Source organism: Sinocyclocheilus grahami, unplaced genomic scaffold (genome assembly GCF_001515645.1).
Source record: "Sinocyclocheilus grahami isolate Dianchi unplaced genomic scaffold, SAMN03320097.WGS_v1.1 scaffold1711.1, whole genome shotgun sequence".
NCBI classification, from domain to species: domain Eukaryota; kingdom Metazoa; phylum Chordata; class Actinopteri; order Cypriniformes; family Cyprinidae; genus Sinocyclocheilus; species Sinocyclocheilus grahami.
Window position 1 is genome coordinate 89,341 of NW_015506890.1, and position 19,318 is coordinate 108,658.

Below are 19,318 nucleotides of genomic sequence, written 5' to 3' on the forward strand. Positions count from 1 at the left end.
TGCCTCGTTTATAATGGGTTTTCATGTTTTTGAATCATCACTCCGGCCTGACAGGGCATCATCACAATATGGTAAGGGGCGTAACATTTCCGTCACACGCTTGAGGTATTCGGCCAATCACAATGCACTGGATAGCTGGCCAATCACAGCACACCTCGCTTTTCAGACCGATGAGCTTTGTAAAAATCGATGCGTTTCAGAAAGGCGGGGCATAGAGGAGAAACAATAATGTACAGTATGTGGAAAATAATGTGTTTTTTTAACCTTAAACCGCATAAACACATTTCATTACACCAAATACACAAAATAATGTTCTTTTTAGCAACATGGGTTTTTATGACCCCTTTGATTTTTTTGAAAAAAGTCTGTTAAGTTTACAGAGGCTGCATTTATTTGATTAAAAATACATTTAAAAATAAGTACATTAAAACAAAACAAAGTTGAATTTTCAGCATCATTACTCCAGTCTTCAGTGTCACATGATCCTTCAGAAATCATTCTAATATGATGATTTGATGCTCAAGAAACATTTCTATTATTATATATATATATTAAAAAAAAAACATTTGTTGAAAAATATTTTTTTGTGACATTGTAAATGGATTTACTGTCACTTTTGATCAATTGAATGCATCCTTGCTGGATAAAAGCATTAAATTATTTTAAAAAATCTTATTGACCCAAACCTTTTCAACAGTGTACTGAAAATAAAATTTTGGTACCCATCTGGTCACATGTCTGACTCATTAAATCAATCAATTGGTGGACTAAATGTTTTGAGAGTGACTGGTTAGAGTATCACAGTTTCTTTTAGACAACAAAAATGTGTCTAAATGTTCTACTGAACTGGCTTTGATTTGAACAAACAGAAATTATGTGACAATTAAAACACTGTTTTATGAGACCTGAGACTCTCTGATGATAGATATGCAGAGATCTCTGTGATCTGGGGCTTTGCATGTACTTTACTGCAGTAGCGTACAGCTGTGAAACCGCACACCAAATCAAAAAGTCTCTTCTTTTTTCAGGCATTTGATTTTTAAACTGGACAACTGCTTATTTACGCAATAACTGAAGCTGTCATACTGAAAATGTCATACAATTCAAAAACAAGAAAACATGCTGCTTCAAACAATTGTAAATCGGTGTGACCTAGAGATAATATCTAGTTTTCAGAGCGAGAGTGTTTGAAGTCATGCGTTCTTATCATAATATGTGTAAAATTTTTAAATCTGATATGCAGTCTAAATGTCACCAGGGAATGTGTTGACAAAAACACAGCTAAAGCTTTCCTCATGCCTGACAAGCAGATTTCCTGATCAATCTTGAAGAGATGAAAAACATAATTTGCCAGTCTCCATGACACATTCATAACTGAAGCAGGCTATAAAGCCAAGGAAAGTTCTTGGTTTTATATGAGACCAAAGTCACCCCAGTACGTTTTTGAAGATTTCTTTCTTTCTTTTTTAAGTTTGTGTTAATAATAATGTGAATATTATAAAATGCTAAACTGAAAGAATATTCTGAATTATACTGTAAATTCACACTTGTCCCATCTTTTGTTTTGAAGTAGTTGATAATACCACTTTGATTGGATGTGTTCTTAGTAAACAAAATCATATCGTGTGCCACTCTATATTCTCTGTCATATCTATACTGATTATTATTATTTTAGTGATACAATACGGAGCCCGTAAGGGGACTGATGATGAAAAAAAAACAATATTTCTCTTGCAAAATTACTGAATTCCCCTGAGAAACTTTGCATTCACTCGCAAAACTTTTGAAATGGAAAAAATATGGGATGGGAAGAAAAACTATATTTCAGTGATTTTGAGCAAATGCAAAGTTTCTCATGGGAACACAATACTTTTGTGAGAGAATGAATAAACCTTATTCCTCCCATCTCATATTACTGTATTTTCTCATCACAATGTCCTCTTAGTATGCTCAGTATAAAACAGATATCTTTATACCCTAGTGAAAAAATATATACTAAAATGTATTTGAAATACATTTATTTCATGCTAAGTATACTACAAATACAACTACATATTTAAGTGCTTAATAAAAGTACCCTGCAATTGTACTATTGGTAAATTAAATTAGTAACGTCTGCTAAAATGGAACAACTAATTTTGTGTTTAATACACTTTATTTGTGTGGAAGTAGTGCTGAGATCCAACTAAAGATATACTGAAGTATATTTGATTGTGCTAAAGTGGAATTATTGCAAGTATACTTATAGATATAAGTATGTAAGTATAAATATCTTGAATTTAAAGACTGATATTATACAGAAATCATGCAATCCTTACTAATAGTGATATTAAAGCACATTTCAGGCACGATATTAAGAAATGTGCATTGTGCAATAAAGAAACGCTCCAAATAAAGTTGAATTCAAATTTAAATAAAGTATTTAAAATAAATGACTAATTACTAGGGTAATAAGCATCAAATAAGGACAAAACTAACAAAAGTCCTTATATATGTCATATATAGACAGAGATTTGTGGGCCTAACAGTACCATTCAAAGTTAGTGGTCAAGAAGATTTTTGTTTTTAAAGAAATCAATACTTTTATTCAGCATTGAATTATTAAATTGATCAAAAGTTACAGTAAAGACTTTTACATTGTTACAGACTTCACCTATTTCAAATAAATGCTGTTCTTTTGAACTTTCTATTCCAAGAATCCTGAAAAAAATGTTTAACGGTTTCCACAAAAAACATTGATATTGATATTGATAGCAGTAAGAAAAGTTCTTGAGCAGAAAATCAGCATATCCTTTCTGAAGGATGTGACACTGAAGCATACCTGTCAACATTTGGGTGCCAAAATACGGGCTGTATGGGGGGGCGGAGTCAAAAGTAACGATTTTTATATTATATTATATTATATTTTATATTAATTTAAACAATTATTATCAAACAATTATATTCATTTAGTAGCATAAATATATCTTAGTGCAGAGCAGTACCTGACTTTGAAACTTGCAGCGCTCATATTTAATCAATTAAACCATAGCCTTTTGAAGTGTAGGCCATATCTCAATTTACATGTATATTTGAGTTTTTTTTAGTTTTTTTTCTTCTCCTCCCATTTCTACCAGTGATCATTGTTTCCTTCCCACGGTACTCCCTGTGCACATATCAATAGCATCACTGGTTGTAGGTTCCTAAGTTGAGGGGACAAATGGGTTGACATTTGTATGTGTCGATTGTGTGAGGAAGATGCGTTTCATACAAGATCTGGCAACTGGACAACCTTGGAATTTGTTGACGTGATTATTCATATAATGAGGTTTGACCCATACAAATTAGGGGAGTTTTACCAGAAGCGAATGTAGCAAACATATAAAATATGCCCAGTGGGATTTGTTTTTAATAGAAACTATTATAGGAAACTATAGGAAATATTTTTACCGGGATGATAGCGGGATAGAATGGTAAAATACGGGAGAATCCCGGGAAAAATGGGAGGGTTGGTAGCCTATGCACTGAAGACTGGAGTAGGCTAATGATGCTTAAAATTCAGATTTACCATCAGAGAAATAAATTACATTTCAAAATATATTCAAACTGAAAATATTTATTTTAAATTGTAACAATATTTCACAATAGTACAGTTTTTACTGTATTTTTTATCAAATAAATTCAGCCTTGGTGAGCAGAAGAGACTAAGTATAGTATATGAATCCAGAACCACTGTCTATGGGCAATGACCAGCAAGGTTGTTCTAGGATCTGTGACTGTGATGGGCTGAATTTTGACTCGACCCTGTGAATTTAAGCGATGGATCTGCACGGATCCACACGAGAGCCAGCGACTGATCATGTGAAACAGCAGCTATAAAACAGCCTGAGTGAAAGGGCTTGTTCTGCTTATTGAAGTGAAACAAATCTAATAGAATTCCTTTAGTTTGAAGTAAAGTGTGTTAACTTTGAATCAACCTTATTTTCTTACCATCAGTAGTTTTTTTTCCCCCAATTAAGTGTTGTTTTCAGGTACACTAATCGCAGCGACAATTGTCGAGGTGTTTTAAAAAAGTGCAACTTTTTGTTTCAGAGCCCTAGATGAATAACCATTAGGCTGCTGTCGGTGAAGTGTGACAGAAGAACAGCCGTGAGGAATTACTCCAGCGCTCGCTTATGCCTGTTGTCCCTAGATTAGTGTTTTTTCATTCTTCCTCCTGAAAATGCATGTTTTAATAGTTCATCTTTAGATAAACAAACCTAGCACCTGCAAAACTTCATCTAGCTGTCAAAACAAAGAAGAAGAGGAAGAAACACACACACACACACACACACACACACACAGTGAGAGACTTCTTTTAGAGATTATAGTTTATCTCTATGGTAGATGCTGTTGATGCTGCAAGTGTAACAAGCTTGTCAAGTTTGATTCTGCCGAAAAGACTGGGGCAATAAAACCTAAGAAATATTGTTTGCAGGCAGGATCAGGGAGATATACGACTTGAGAAAGTAAATTTACTCAGAGGAGAAAATGGGAGCAAAACAAATAGACATCCTAGCTCAGATGAAATAGTGTATTCAGTGGAGTAGAGAGTGAGAGGGGAAAAGAAGGGCTGGATAAATTGTAAGGTCTGCCAGCATCGAGACAGATGGGGAATATTTGAGGGCGCTGACAAACGGTGACAGTATCAGTGCTTTGAAATGTAGTGCTGGTGTCACTGTCTCATTAAAACAACCCCAAGACATCCAGCATGATGAAATGCATGCATGTTTTATAGGATATGAAATTCAAAAGAAAAGTAAACTTATGACTGATGATCACTGGGACTAAAAACACGCCCAGGCCTTGAGCACTAGGTGCAGATTAAGTTAACTAGCTGTTATTTGATAAAGGCCGATGGGATTTGTTCTGCATGTATGGCGGTCGAGTGCGTTATGCGCTCAGGGTTGTAGCTGTTGAGTCTCATGGCATTGACTATTATTAATTGTGTATTTACAGAATGTTCTTGTCTTTGTGAATGAAATATGACCATAGTGTTCGAGGGCAACTTTTATGAAACTTGGCAATGACTGTCATTTGTAAGAATGAGGAGCAATTTATAATGCAGTACCTCTGAGGGGCTGTCCTCCTCTAACCTCGCTTTTTCAAATACTACAACACTACAGGGTTTTAAGATTTTGAGATTCTACATTTTGAGAATAATAATATCAAATACAGACAAGAACAATGTTAATATATGATAAACACAACTGTAGGATATCAGACCGAATCAGACAATCTAAGATTTGGACAAAACATGGTTGAAACATGAGGAGGCGAATTCCACAGAGGCCCAAGACAACAGGATGGTCGTAAATCAGATTCTGGCGCCACAAGCCTGAACCAACTAGCAGCTTTGAGTAGCACACAGCATTTAAACAAAAGAACACTTATTGACAATTCCAAGGAGATTGTCAATTTTGGGGACAAGCAATCAAGATTAATGGTCAAAAGAGATGCACAGCGTGACCATCACATGGAAACCAGTGATAGCAATCACAAGCTCTTTGGATTGACTTCCCCCACCTTGACGACAGAGAACAGACTGAAATTCCTGAGAACGAATAAGAGATGAGAGACCTCTTAACCTCTGGTCTTCACAGAACATGTCCTTATGTTCAGAGAATGGCACAGAAAGTGCATTTCCATGTAAATATGCATCTAAATGACACTAAAAGGACTTGTGAGCAACTAATCATTTCTATGCATAACTCCATATCATGTATGTAACCCACACATCAGACTATCAGGTCTTAATCATTTATTGTGTATGTATTTTGAATAACTATTGAATAGTTTATAGGATCACATTCATGTTTAGTATGTGTGTGTTTGAATCTTCTTGCTTGAAACATTTCTTCCAATCAATTCTTTGTCAAATGTATCATATTCTTGTTATAGAAATTATGTCCAAAATTATACTCTGCAAGAGCGGAAAAAACTCGGACCATGTGACATGTGATAAGATAACATTTGATTTATGAATTGAGAGGAGAAATATACAACACCCCTAGCAAAGACAGCATCTAATTGGTCAAAACACCATTTGGGATGTGGCCAAAAGTCCAGTTTAAATACTCAGGACACCATCAAATCTCTCTCTTCAACTCTTCCCTTTTTTGCCTTTTTCTAGTCACCAGTCATCACCTTTTGCGCTCTTTGAGCGTGCGCTGGCTTACACGCCAGCTCCTCCAAAACCATGAGGAGCTGGCTCCTCCAAAACCTAGTCTCGTCAAACCTTACTTCTATTTCTTTACTTTAGTTTCTTTTATTTTCCGTTGAGAGTTTCGTGTTCTTCTGAGTTAATTTTTGCCTAACGCCGCATCTCCGAGTCCGACCTCGAGTGCCTTCTAAAACTTTAACCAGACCACAGCTCCGCGTCGTCAGCCAATGCCCAACCACTGGCTTCCCAAGACTGAACTTCCAGCCAAATCCGCGACCGCGAGAAACCCCCTGTTCTGCAAGGACCACAACAAAGGGAACCCCCGTACAGGCAACGCAACGCAAGTACCTCCAGATCCTAGCTGAACTGGTGCATTTAATATAAATTTTAACCTCATTGAGGATCTCAATGCGAGGGGTAATTAAGTGATTGATGGTTGTTCAGATCTATGCAATTGCACATATTGCTGTAAACTTGGGATTTCACATTTTCATTCTCTTAAACTAATTATTTCCTCACTTTCTCTCTTTCTGCAACTTGTGTGAATGCGTGTGTTTATGTGTTAGATTAGTTTATATGTCTTAGATTTATCCAATAAAGCCTTATTTATATTGAAAAGAGAAGTATCTTTTGTTTTGCACTTACAAGTTAATGTCTTAAACTGCCAATCTTGTTACTGTGCTAATTAATAGTGTTTTCACTATATTTTGGATATAAATATCCATTGCAGAATTGATGTTATGCGGCCCGTTCAATGAATCGCTGGCCGACTCAGTGATCAGCCGTAAAACAGTGATTCTGTCCAAATTTCCTTTAAAATCTTAAATGATTCCCTTTGAGCTAAATTGACCTGTTTCCCTTACACAATATTAGCAGCAGTAGTAGCACAGGTAGTAGACACTGTGAAAGAAGATTATAAAAAACAATTTTATATTTAATTTCGTTTGAATATTTAATAATAAATACAACATCAATTAAAACTGTTATTATTGCAGTCATTATTATTCATATTATTATAGCTATTAGTCGTAGTAGTAGTATAAATTCTATATATTTTATATATGTATATTTGCACCATTTAGTACTATGGTAATACTGATTATAAATGACGGTATTCTACTAATTGTAAATACGGAAGTACTGTTATACAGTTCCATTATTGTTATTGTTATTTTGTTATTAATAATTATTATTACTACTAGTATTACTATTAGTATTGAATTGTATAAGTATAATTACAGTACAATAATATGGTGCATATACAAATATATAATATAATAATGAATGCGTGTGTGTTTGTTACTTACAACAACAACTAATAATAATAATAATAATAATAATAATAAGTAAAGAATCTGTATACTTACACTAATAAATATTAGGCAATGTAAAATATTGTAAAGAAGAATATTCATATTTGATAATAATTATTAGGCTACATGAAATATTTAAAAAGGGATATTAATATTTGATAATAAATACAGTAGTAACATATTATTATTATTATTATTATTAGTTGTTGTTGTTATATAAGTAGCATAAACTATTAACTATCAAATAATAATAATAATTATTATTATTATTATTGACTTCCTTTCCTAAGACTTTAAAGTAGTCCCTTATTAATACGGTGTGATGTTGGGCCAGTGATTCTGTTGCTCTGCTCTTGTGAGTCATGCCTGCCTGGATAAGTGCCATCATCCTGTCCTCGATCCACTCTCTCTTCCCTCTCTCTTCAGCTCTGCTGTCAAACTACACCTGAGGACACTCTTCTCACCTCTACTCAGCTCTGTCATAGTATTTTGAGAATATGCTGCCATCAGAGAGCTTTTTTTTCGACTCGGGTTAAAGCTGTGATGGACATTTACTCTGTGATGGAGCAAAACCTCCGAGGTGTCACTTTCTTTGTTTGCTTGAGACAAAACATGCTGAATTTGTTTGTGAGCGCACTGTCTGAAAGGTTCATTTTGAAGATACGAACAACCTCATTAAAGACTTGACAAATTAGAAAGAAAAAGAAAAAAACTAATGCAACTAAAACTGATAAAACCAAACGCAGCATGACATTTTCAAGCAGATGAATAGTTAATGAAGTAAGCACTGTTTAGTTTATAAATGGTTGCTAAACAATCTCAATTCTAGCACTGCTTTGCTATTCAGGGTAAACATGCAAAAGATGCTCATCCAGGGTTATTGGTGGCACGAACAGCTCTTCTGTGGGATGATGGGTATAAAGCATAACTTCAAGCCCATGCCTGAATAATTAAACCTATTACACTGCAAAGATGACCTTATTGCAAAGGTTATTTGAGGCTTAATCAATGGCTCATTGGCGACCTTATCTTTTTTCTCATCTGTAATTTCCTTGGTGTTGCCGGCAATGAAATCCTTAATAAAGTCCAAGACCTCATCTATTAAATTAACAGTGAGCTGATCAGTGAATTTATAGGTGAAACGGTCAAAAATGTGTCACTGAACAAGCTAATGAGCTCATAAGTTATGTCAAACAAACTGCATTGTTAAACAAGTAATTCTGCTATTATGTCTAGCCATGCAACTAGTAGTGCCACAGAAATGGCACACTTCACCTTTAAAATGAAATAATTTAAAAAGACAGAAAGAAAGAAAAAAGAGAGACAAAAAGTAAATACTCCAATAAAAAAGCCATCTATCATGCTGAAACAGACGAAACTACTGATGAAAAGAGAGCAATCATCAGAAAGTCACACATTTCTGAGTTCTTACATCTAAACAGATCTTTAAACAGCAGAAGCTGTCTATATTCCAGCATGGTTCTGCTAATAGGACAGCGTGTGTCAATCTATTGACTGTATCTCTGTCCCTGGGGTGAGACCGAGTGGAGAACTCCAGCTGAGACCAGAATATACAGCATAGCCGTCACTACTTGGCACTGTTAGAGAAGTTTCTTTGAAACTGGTTTCCCTGGCTCCTTATTTAAAGTAGTTAAACTACAGTCCAGCCACCTTTTTAAAAAGCAGTAAAACACACAACAAGCTACTAACATGTAGTACACTGAAGCTAAGAGTACAATATCCTTTTAATTAGATAAATGTACACTAAATAAAACTATAAATCACTCATTTGCACTTAATTGTATTGAATGTGCATTTATCCAGCAAATCTTAACTTCAAATAATGTATTAGCAAAATAAAAGGCCACTTAAGTGTACTTAAAGTTATGTTTCTTAACACGCTTCAGTACACATTTAAATAAAAAATGTAAATCATTGTATTTAAATAATGTTTTTTCATGGTTTAAAGAAGTACTCTCATTTTGATTCGCCTATTATATAGAGAGCCGGACTTGTAACTCAAAGGTCACGGGTTCGAGTCTCAGGTCTGGCAGGGATTGTAGGTGGGGGGAGTGGATGATCAGCACTCTCTTCCACCCTCAATACCACGACTGAGGTGAGACTCTTGAGTAAGACACCGAACCCCCTACTGCTCCCTGGGCGCCACAGCATTGCCTGCCCACTGCTCCGGGTGTGTGTTCATGTTATTTGATATTATATTTTAAGTATATATTTAAATACATCAAACGCAAGTTTCAATATAAATGACATTTAAGTAGATTATAGTTTACCATAAAAGCTTTTTAGTAAATTCTGCAGTATATTTTTACCATATTAATCAAATTCAGTATTAAGAAATTGCATATAAATATAGCCTACATTTACATTTAGTCATTTAGCAGACGCTTTCATCCAAAGTGACTTACAAATGAGGACAATAGAAGTAATCAAAATCAACAAAAGAACAATAATATGTAAGTGCTGTGACAAGTCTCAGTTAGCCTAACGCAATACGCAAGGGTTTATTTATATAATAAATAAAAAAAGAAAACAAGTAGATGGAATAGAAAAAAGAATAGGGAAGTAGTTTTAGAGGGTATTTTTTAGTCAAAATAATAGAAAAAGAATAGAGAATGCTAGAGTTAGAAGGACATTTTTAAAATAATAAATAAAAAGAAAACAAATAGATACAATTATTAAGAATTTAGAATTATTTAGAATTTAGAATAGAATTAGAATAGAGAGTGCTAGAGTTAGAGGGTCAAATGAAGATGGAAGAGATGTGTTTTTAGTCATTTCTTGAAGATGGCTAAAGACTCGGATTGTGTTGGGCAGAGCATTCCACCAGGAGGAAACAGTTAATGTAAAAGTCTGTGAAAGTAAATTTTGTGCCTCTTTGGGATGCAATTAAGTAAATGGCACACAAGTAAATACATAAATATGTACTTAAGTGGACTAAAAAAGCTCTAGTTTAGCTAATTTCATTTAATATACATTTTATATAATCATATAAAGTTAAGCTATAAAACCAATATAATTTGCATTAACATGCAATTACGTGTCCTAAAACATACAGTTCACATTTAAGTGCATTCTTTTATAATATATTATTTGTATAAGTACAAAAGTACACTATGCTAAAGTGTACTTTTTTCCACAAAGGGCTTTAAATATCCACTAGGCTTTAGTTATATCAAATTACTGTCATGCCACTGAAAACATAGTTTGTTGGTAGTTACTCCTAACACTGTTTCTTCAGAATGTTTTCCTGAAAAGTTTCAGTATCAGCATAATCCCACCGCAACAGTAATAGTTTAAAGTTCAAATAAAATAAAACATGCAGTATCATTCAGAGAATAAATTTTGATTATTGGTGGTATTCGAGCTATGCTCTGAATTTGATTTATTTTAAAAAGATGGAACCATTCGTACATTCTGGCATTATTCTGGTTGCTCTAATGTCTTGATTATTCTCATTTCACCTTCTGCTGTGTGAAAATGAAGAGTGCAAATATAAGCCTGAAGCCCTGAAGTGATGATGTCGTGATAGGTAAAAGCATCAGGGAAACATTTCCAAGCCAATTTTATGTTTCAATCTCACTTCTCATTTCTTGTTCTTAAAACAAACATTTCTAAGTGGATTTCTCATCATTGCATTCTATATAATAATCATAGGTAAATAAATAAGCAAAATATTACACCATAAATACACAGGTGATGTCAATTCAAAGACTATTTGAATAAGAATAAGTCATGTTTTGCGTTCTCAAATAAGGATTATCCCTCAGAGTCACACTTGTGGGTCTGTTTTTCAATTCACAAGAGTATTATCCGTCAGAGTTATACTACAACGTGAGATTTTAAACCAAAGAACATCTCTGAGACTGTCAGAAAGCCCCACCGGGTGCCACATTCCCACCCAACTTTGCAGATTGGAAATCAATTCAAATTCAGTCGTCATTCTGAGTGCTATGAGAATGCATGAATGCAGGCTCTGGGATGAGAAAGCATAATGGTTTACATCTTTATTGTAATGAGACGGGATGAATCACCCATTCCCTAAAGCACAATTAAGCAGCTGAAACTGTGTCAGAATCAACAGTGTTAGATTAGCTCCACAACAGCTAAACATCACGAGGCTTTTGGCTCTGCTGCTAGAAGGCTATACCTTGTTTATTCTTCTAACAGCGTCTTTGTGCAGAAGAACTCAAGGGGAATGTGGGTACTTGTGACTGAACAAATCTCTGCCTCGATTTACATTAGTTTGACAAACTGGGTATATACTGTTGATCACACACTTTCACGACTTTCTAAACAACCACTTTAAAGCAATTTGTGCACATGTGAGAAGATGAATTTGCATAGCTGTTTCATAATAATGACAAAAATGACATATAGTTCCAGTCCTCGAATTTGCTTGGCTGAGTGGCATTCTAGAAGCTCTAATATATATATATACAGTGGGTACGGAAAGTATTCAGACCCCCTTAAATTTTTCACTCTTTGTTATATTGCAGCCATTTGCTAAAATCATTTAAGTTAATTTTTTTCCTCATTAATGTGCACACAGCACCCCATATTGACAGAAAAACACAGAATTGTTGACATTTTTGCAGATTTATTAAAAAAGAAAAACTGAAATATCACATGGTCCTAAGTATTCAGACCCTTTGCTCAGTATTTAGTAGAAGTACCCTTTTGATCTAATACAGCCATGAGTCTTTTTGGGAAAGACGGAACAAGTTTTTCACACCTGGATTTGGGGATCCTCTGCCATTCCTCCTTGCAGATCCTCTCCAGTTCTGTCAGGTTAGATGGTAAACGTTGGTGGACAGCCATTTTTAGAGACATACCTCTCTCACCAAGGCTCTTCTCCCCCGATAGCTCAGTTTGGCCGGACGGCCAACTCTAGGAAGGGTTCTGGTCGTCCCAAACGTCTTCCATTAAAGGATTATGGAGGCCACTGTGCTCTTAGGAACCTTAAGGGCAGCAGAAGTCAATATGGGGTGCTGTGTGTACATTAATGAGGGAAAAAAATTTACTTAAATGATTTTAGCAAATGGCTGCAATATAACAAAGAGTGAAAAATTTAAGGGGGTCTGAATACTTTCCGTACCCACTGTATATATCCCAACAGCCTGGGACTTTGTATCACATTGTTTCTATAACATTGTTTGTATGACTCTTTCTGCAGGTCACCCTGTTATGTACATTGTTACACTGTTATTAGGTAAATTACATTCTTTAGATTCATTCATCAACTCAATTTGCTAGAAAACACTAATTCATTTAGGAACTAAACAAGTGATAGTCTTTATGAGTGAGTCATTGAATCATTCATTTAAGCGATTAGTTGAAAACATTGATTCATTCAGGAGCAAAAATGTATGATGGACTTTATGAGTCACTGAATCAATCACTCTGCTGATTTATTACAACATGCCGAGTCGTTCAGGCAACACAACAAGTGGTTGTCTTCATGAGTGAGTCATTGAATTATTCACTCCAATGATTTGTTAAAACAAGCTAAGTCATTCAGGCAACAAAACAGTGATTTTCTTTATGAGTGAGTCATTGAATCATTCATTCAATTGATTTGTTCAAAAACATCATTCATTTAACTGATTTGCTGAAAACATTGATTTATTTAGGAACAAAAACATATGGCAGGCTTTATGAGTGAGTCACTGAATCAATCACTCCACTGATTTCTGAAAACACTGATTCATTCAGAAAACAAAACAGTGATTGTCTTCAAAAGTGAGTCATTGAATAATTGGCACAACACACATTCATTCAGGAAGCAAAACAGTGTTTGTCTTCATGAGTGAGCCATTGAATCATTCACTCCACTGATTTGTTCAAAAACACATTGATTCATTCAGAAACAAAAGATTAATGTCTTGATGAGTGAGTCATTGAATCACTCACGCCACTGATTTGTTTAAATACTGATTAATTCAGGAATGAAACACCCTGAATATTTCTTGTAGATGCACAACAGCTTTACTTTGACTATTGACGATTTGGAATTATTTTCATTGCCAGTGCAAAAATTTGGTTACACTTTATTTTGATAGTCCACTTTAGACATTCTACTAACTATAAGTAACTTTGTAACTACATGTCAACTACATGTCAACTAATTCTTATTAATTTGCATCTACATGTCTACTAACTCTCAGAGTAGACTGTTAGGGTAGGTTTAGGGTTAGTAGAATAAGTTGACAAAGAAAGTGTTAGAAGATATTAAGCAGACAGTCTACTAATACTCTACTAACTGCTAGTTGACATGTAGTTGCAAAGTTACTTACTGTTAATAGAATGTCTAAAGTGGACTATCGAAATAAAGTGTTACCAAAAATTTAGACAAAATCGACAGCAATACTTTGAGTAAAATATAAGTAACTTAATATTAACTTCTTCATTGAGCTGTTGTATTGTTCTGTTGGCCTCGACATTCAAAACAACACTTGCTCATTTGACATTACTTATATATTCATTATTTGGCAAAATTAACTGTAGTTACTTGTATGTTTCATTTGGATAAACTCTCATAAAAGTGGCTTTTAAGGATATCGTCATAATACAGTGTGTCATTATGTCAGGTCAAAGGGGGCATCTCTCAATAGACTACCTAATAGGCACCTCTTACTAATGGTCATCTAAGCTGTTTTTCAGCTGTTGTCATGACAACCACTTTTTTTCTGCTCCTGCATTCTAAGTGTGCCAAATAGTGATACAAAAGAAAAAAAGTGGCTTGTCAGCCCATCTGCAGACACCCCACATCCAATTCCTCTCATCGCAAGCAACTCCAATTTGGCAATTTTATGGAAAAAGCATTAGAAAACCAAAAACAGCTTGCAGCCCTTATATTTGGAGGTCTAAGATTTGAATTTCAATAGATTTTTGGGGGCACACTGAAAGAGCAGCGGTACTCTATACAGTCAACTATAATTGGTCAAATATTACATGTAAAATACAGAAAATGTCTAAGCTTGACCTGAACCAACCACAAATTGGTGGATAGCACATACCTTTGACAAATACTGAGCCCAACACCAAGCAATGGCTTGAAGTATTGTAGCCTGCAACTACACCTATGACATTAACAAACAACAATCTGAGCCTTTGAAAACATTGTGAACATGATGTTCACAGCTTGGTACTCAGAATAACAAAAGCCTGTTTCGGAGGCTCTCCACTCATTTTGCCATGTGGGCTGAACACCCACTCCTGTCCAAAATGTGTCATGCGTGCTGAACTCGCATCCCTCACCAGCAAACACAACAGTCATCAGCGCAACACATTTGCCAGTGCTCCACACAACACTGTCATACGTTTACATTTATCGCTTCATACATGTCAAATCCATAACAGAAAGACATTAAAGGATAACTTTGCTGACGTTTAATCAGCTTTTCCTTGTTACACTGTTAGTAGTGTATGTAAATGAACAATGTGTACTCTTTTTCAGTGTGAACTGCACTGAGATATCTCAGTTTATTTGGCAACAAAAGTCTGCCGGATAATATAAAACTACACATCGTACTTCAGCATTTTTGTATTTCTGCTCATGGACAGTCAGATTGAGCCTAGTGCATTATGGGTACTGAAGTTTTCTCATCTTTTTGGCAAAAGGGAACGCCTCAGCCCCCTTTCTCTGTTTTCAGTCATGTAGCATCGATTTACCAAATATTCCATATAGTTAATATTCCAACCCACTTGAGAAACTAAAATCTCCTTTATACCTTAAAACATACGTATAACAACCATAATAATACAGAAGGTGAAATAGCAGGCCACAAGATAATAATTATGTCAAAAATATAAAAATATATAGAAGGAAACTGATAATGAAAATGGTGACATACAAGATGCTAAAATAATACAGTAAATATGAATTTAACAACATGAAATGTAACATAGAACACCCTAATGTACATAACATACAACAAAGATTATATGACACATCAGTATTTGAATAAAATATAATCACATATGTCATTCTTCTGGGAACATCCTTTTACTGTTTTCACAGTAAATCATAACATGGCTTGCACTTTTTACATAGTACATTTTGTATACTTGGTTTTACTTGTCACAATAATTTACAAAAAAATACATGTATTCTGTTAAATATAATACCTTTTTTCACTGTATAAGGTAAAGAAAATTACAGTTAACCAACTACAGCGTTTTTACAAGTATATATTTTTTCATAAAAAAAAATTCCATTAAAACTTAAAGGGGTCAATATGATGCGATTTAAATTTTTCCTTTCTCTTTGGAGTGTTACAAGCTCTTGGTGCATAAAGAAGATCTGTAAAGTTGCAAAGACTAAAATCTAAAATCCAAAGAGATATTCTTTATAAAAGTTAAGAGTCAACCACTCCTACCTAAACCGGCTCGTTCTAACATGCCCCCACATATCTACATCACTATGTGGGAAGATTTGCATAACGCCGCCCAAATGTTCACGCAAAGAAAGAAGGCATAACTTTTATTCTCGCTGTAGTATTGTTGACGCTGCCATGTCGTGAAGGCGCTGTGTGTTTCATTGTGAAAAGCGAAACTACTTTATTTGGCCTTCCAAAAGAGGATGATATCTGCTTCGTCATGCCTGGAGCTGATCTATGACCCCTTTAAAAACATTTATTAATTTGAAAAAGTATTAAAAAAAGATAAATGTTGCACAATTTTGCAGTTTATGGCAATATCGACCCATTTCAGTGTTTGATTTGAAGTACATTTCTGTTTACCTGTGAACAATAAAAGATTCTGGTCATCTTTTGGGTCCCCACTTGATATCCTGTGTAAACTTCTCAAGCAAAAGCAGCTGATAAGCTTATGGTCTAGACAGAAGATAAATTTCACATTATGTGACGAGGGTGAATTTCTTAGAACCTGAGGATGAAAAAAAAAGACTTTAATGAATTGAAAGGGCAGCAGTCCAAGCTTTTATATTAAGACAGAGGCAAATCTAACAAAGCTTTAACAGCTGGCATTATGTCAGAGATGCTGAAGGGTGCTTTAAAACGGGTGCGTGTTAAGAGAACAATGGAGACTTGACACCTTCAATCACCCAAAGGCTCTAGAAAGGTTGAATTAGCATGACATCTAAAGGAATGCTAGTATTCATTCCCCCAGTGCATTAACAGATATTATGTTATCTTAATATGGAGGAAGCTGCTCCATAATGCTGTGCATTCACATATGACTCACCGGGTTTATAGAGAGAATAAACCAATGTAATGAAAGTGCAACACACATTCTATATATTTCATAGTGGGTGCTCTAGGCTCACAGAGCGGCGTACATGGAAGTGGTTTTAAAAGCCTGTTAATTTGCTATGTGATCCAGATTGCCTCATTGCTTAATAGACTGTAATTACAGAGCCACTGCAGAACTTGAAGATATACTCCCGCACACCAATCTAGTTGACTCTGTTATCTACACAAGAAAGGAAATATAAGGTAAAATTAAACATTTTCCTCAACCAGAATCCAAAATCAGTCATGCAGTACAGTAACATATGACCATGTTGCGTTATTAATGCTAATGATGTAATGTAAATGACACATAATCAGGCTATCATTGTCACAGATGCTGGAACTATGTCAAGCCGTATCACTGAACTGAACGTGCCGCTCCAAATAAGCAGTCAAATAATACTCTTGTGATATTCTTTCTGTATAATTATCATTAAGTTCTGAACTAATTGGTTTTGCTTGATATGTTTTTGTCTATTTCTATTTCTATAATATTGATTTTAAATATTATTTCGAGCTCAAAATAACCACCAGGTGTGCATGAATGTCATTGGCTGTCATTTTTATCAAGAGCCCTTTGGCTATCAATCTAACCACTACCAGGTCTCTGAGAACAAAAACATTTCTGCCCACTAACCTTGAAATTATAAAAAGTGCTTCAAAAAAAGTCTGTAGAGAGAACAAAAAAAATATTTTAGTTCCTCAGGCATTATGTCTGGAAATACTGTATATAAAAAAACTCAAGGAGTTTTGGATTGACCAGGGCAGTATCATAAGGGAAACAACTGCACCACCAATACATCGCTCTATATTACATTCTATATTTTAATATCTTAATTGTATAGTTCCTTTATATATATTAAACATATTTTTGAGCCCTTAACGCATATACTTATTAGTGAATAACAGTTGTCACATAAAGGTCCTTTAGTGTCAGGAAAGTATGATGAAGAAATGCGTACAGTAAATACTGACAGAATAGCAGAACGGCAGTATAAAAGACTATTTACATAATATGTTTATAAATATATCAGAAGTCACTCTATATATGCCAATAATATGTCTTAGTAATATGATATTTAAAGGCTTAGCTTTATGATCAAAGCTCTAGTTTTTATTGTGGGGGCAAAACATATAATGAACTGCAATGTAATGATATATCTTGCTGATTACTTATAAAGCCCTGAATGGTTTAGCTCCACAGTACTTGAGTGAGCATTATAGTCCTTCACATGTGCCGCGATCTCAAAACTCTGGCCATTTGATAATACCTAGAATTTCAAAATTGACTGCAGGCGGCAGATTCTTTTCCTATTTAGCACCCAAACTCTGGAACAGTCTTCCTAGCTTTGTTCGGGAGGCAGACACACTGCCAGTTTAAATCTAGATTAAAGACCCATCTCTTTAACCTGGCTTACACATAACACACTAACACATTTATATTATTCAAATCCGTTAAAGTATTGTTAGGCTGCATTAGTTAGGTCAACCAGAGTCAGGAACACTTCACATAACATCCAATGTACTTGTCACATCTTAAGAAGAATGGCATCTACGCAAATATTAGTCTGTTGTATTCTTATTTCGAGGTCACTGCAGTTACCCCGATCCAGTCCGTGGGTTTTGTGATAACAGAGATGGAATGTAAGCACACAATTTAAGCGATTGAAAGAGCATGGAAATCTGACAAAATCTCCAGTGACAACTTGCATTGTTACATATCATCGAAGCTGAGAAAACGTTTTCACAATTAAAGACCTTTTGCTTTCTAAAAAAAGTATAAACTATCAGTCAGATGACACAATGCATGTAGACGATTGTGTACAGCAGGTTTTTCAAGTTTTGATCATGTTGATAATTTAGGGGACTTTGCGGTTTTGGTGGTTTTGAGGTATAACAAACCATTAAGGTTCTAAATGGGATGAATGAGACAGCAGATGAATGTTTTTCATTTTGCTAGGATTCTTCAAACTAGCTGTTTGTTATTACTCCTGTTTATCATTACTCCTACATTAGGATGGATATGAATGCATAAACGTACTCTCAGTGTTTCCCGGTTTAGCTTTTAGACAATCTCATTTACAGCATCAGAATCCTCTACAGAAACAATCCTTTAAAAGGCATCCTGAGTAAAATGGCTCTCTGATATATAGTTTTGCAGAGTGGTTTCGGATTTAATGTTTTGAGTTTATTAAAGGGTTAGTTCACCCAAAAACGAAAATTAGCCTGTGTTTTACTCACCCTCAAGCATAGGTGTATATGACTTTCTTCTTTCAGACGAATCCAATCGGAGTTATATTAAAAATTGTCCTGGCTCTTCTAAGCTCTATCATTGAAGTGGGCGGCTATCATTGTAGTCATTTTTGGGTGAACTAACCCTTTGAGTACACTTGGGTACCGGGTGCAGAGAAGTAGTTTTGATCCAGTTTAGCTTGGAGTTAGCGATAAATACAAAAGCCAGCAGGAAAATTTCAGACAAAGTTTGGATAAAATGATAGGGTGAGGGAGACAGCTTTGAATGCACTTTCGAAAACAGGCCATTAATGTTATAA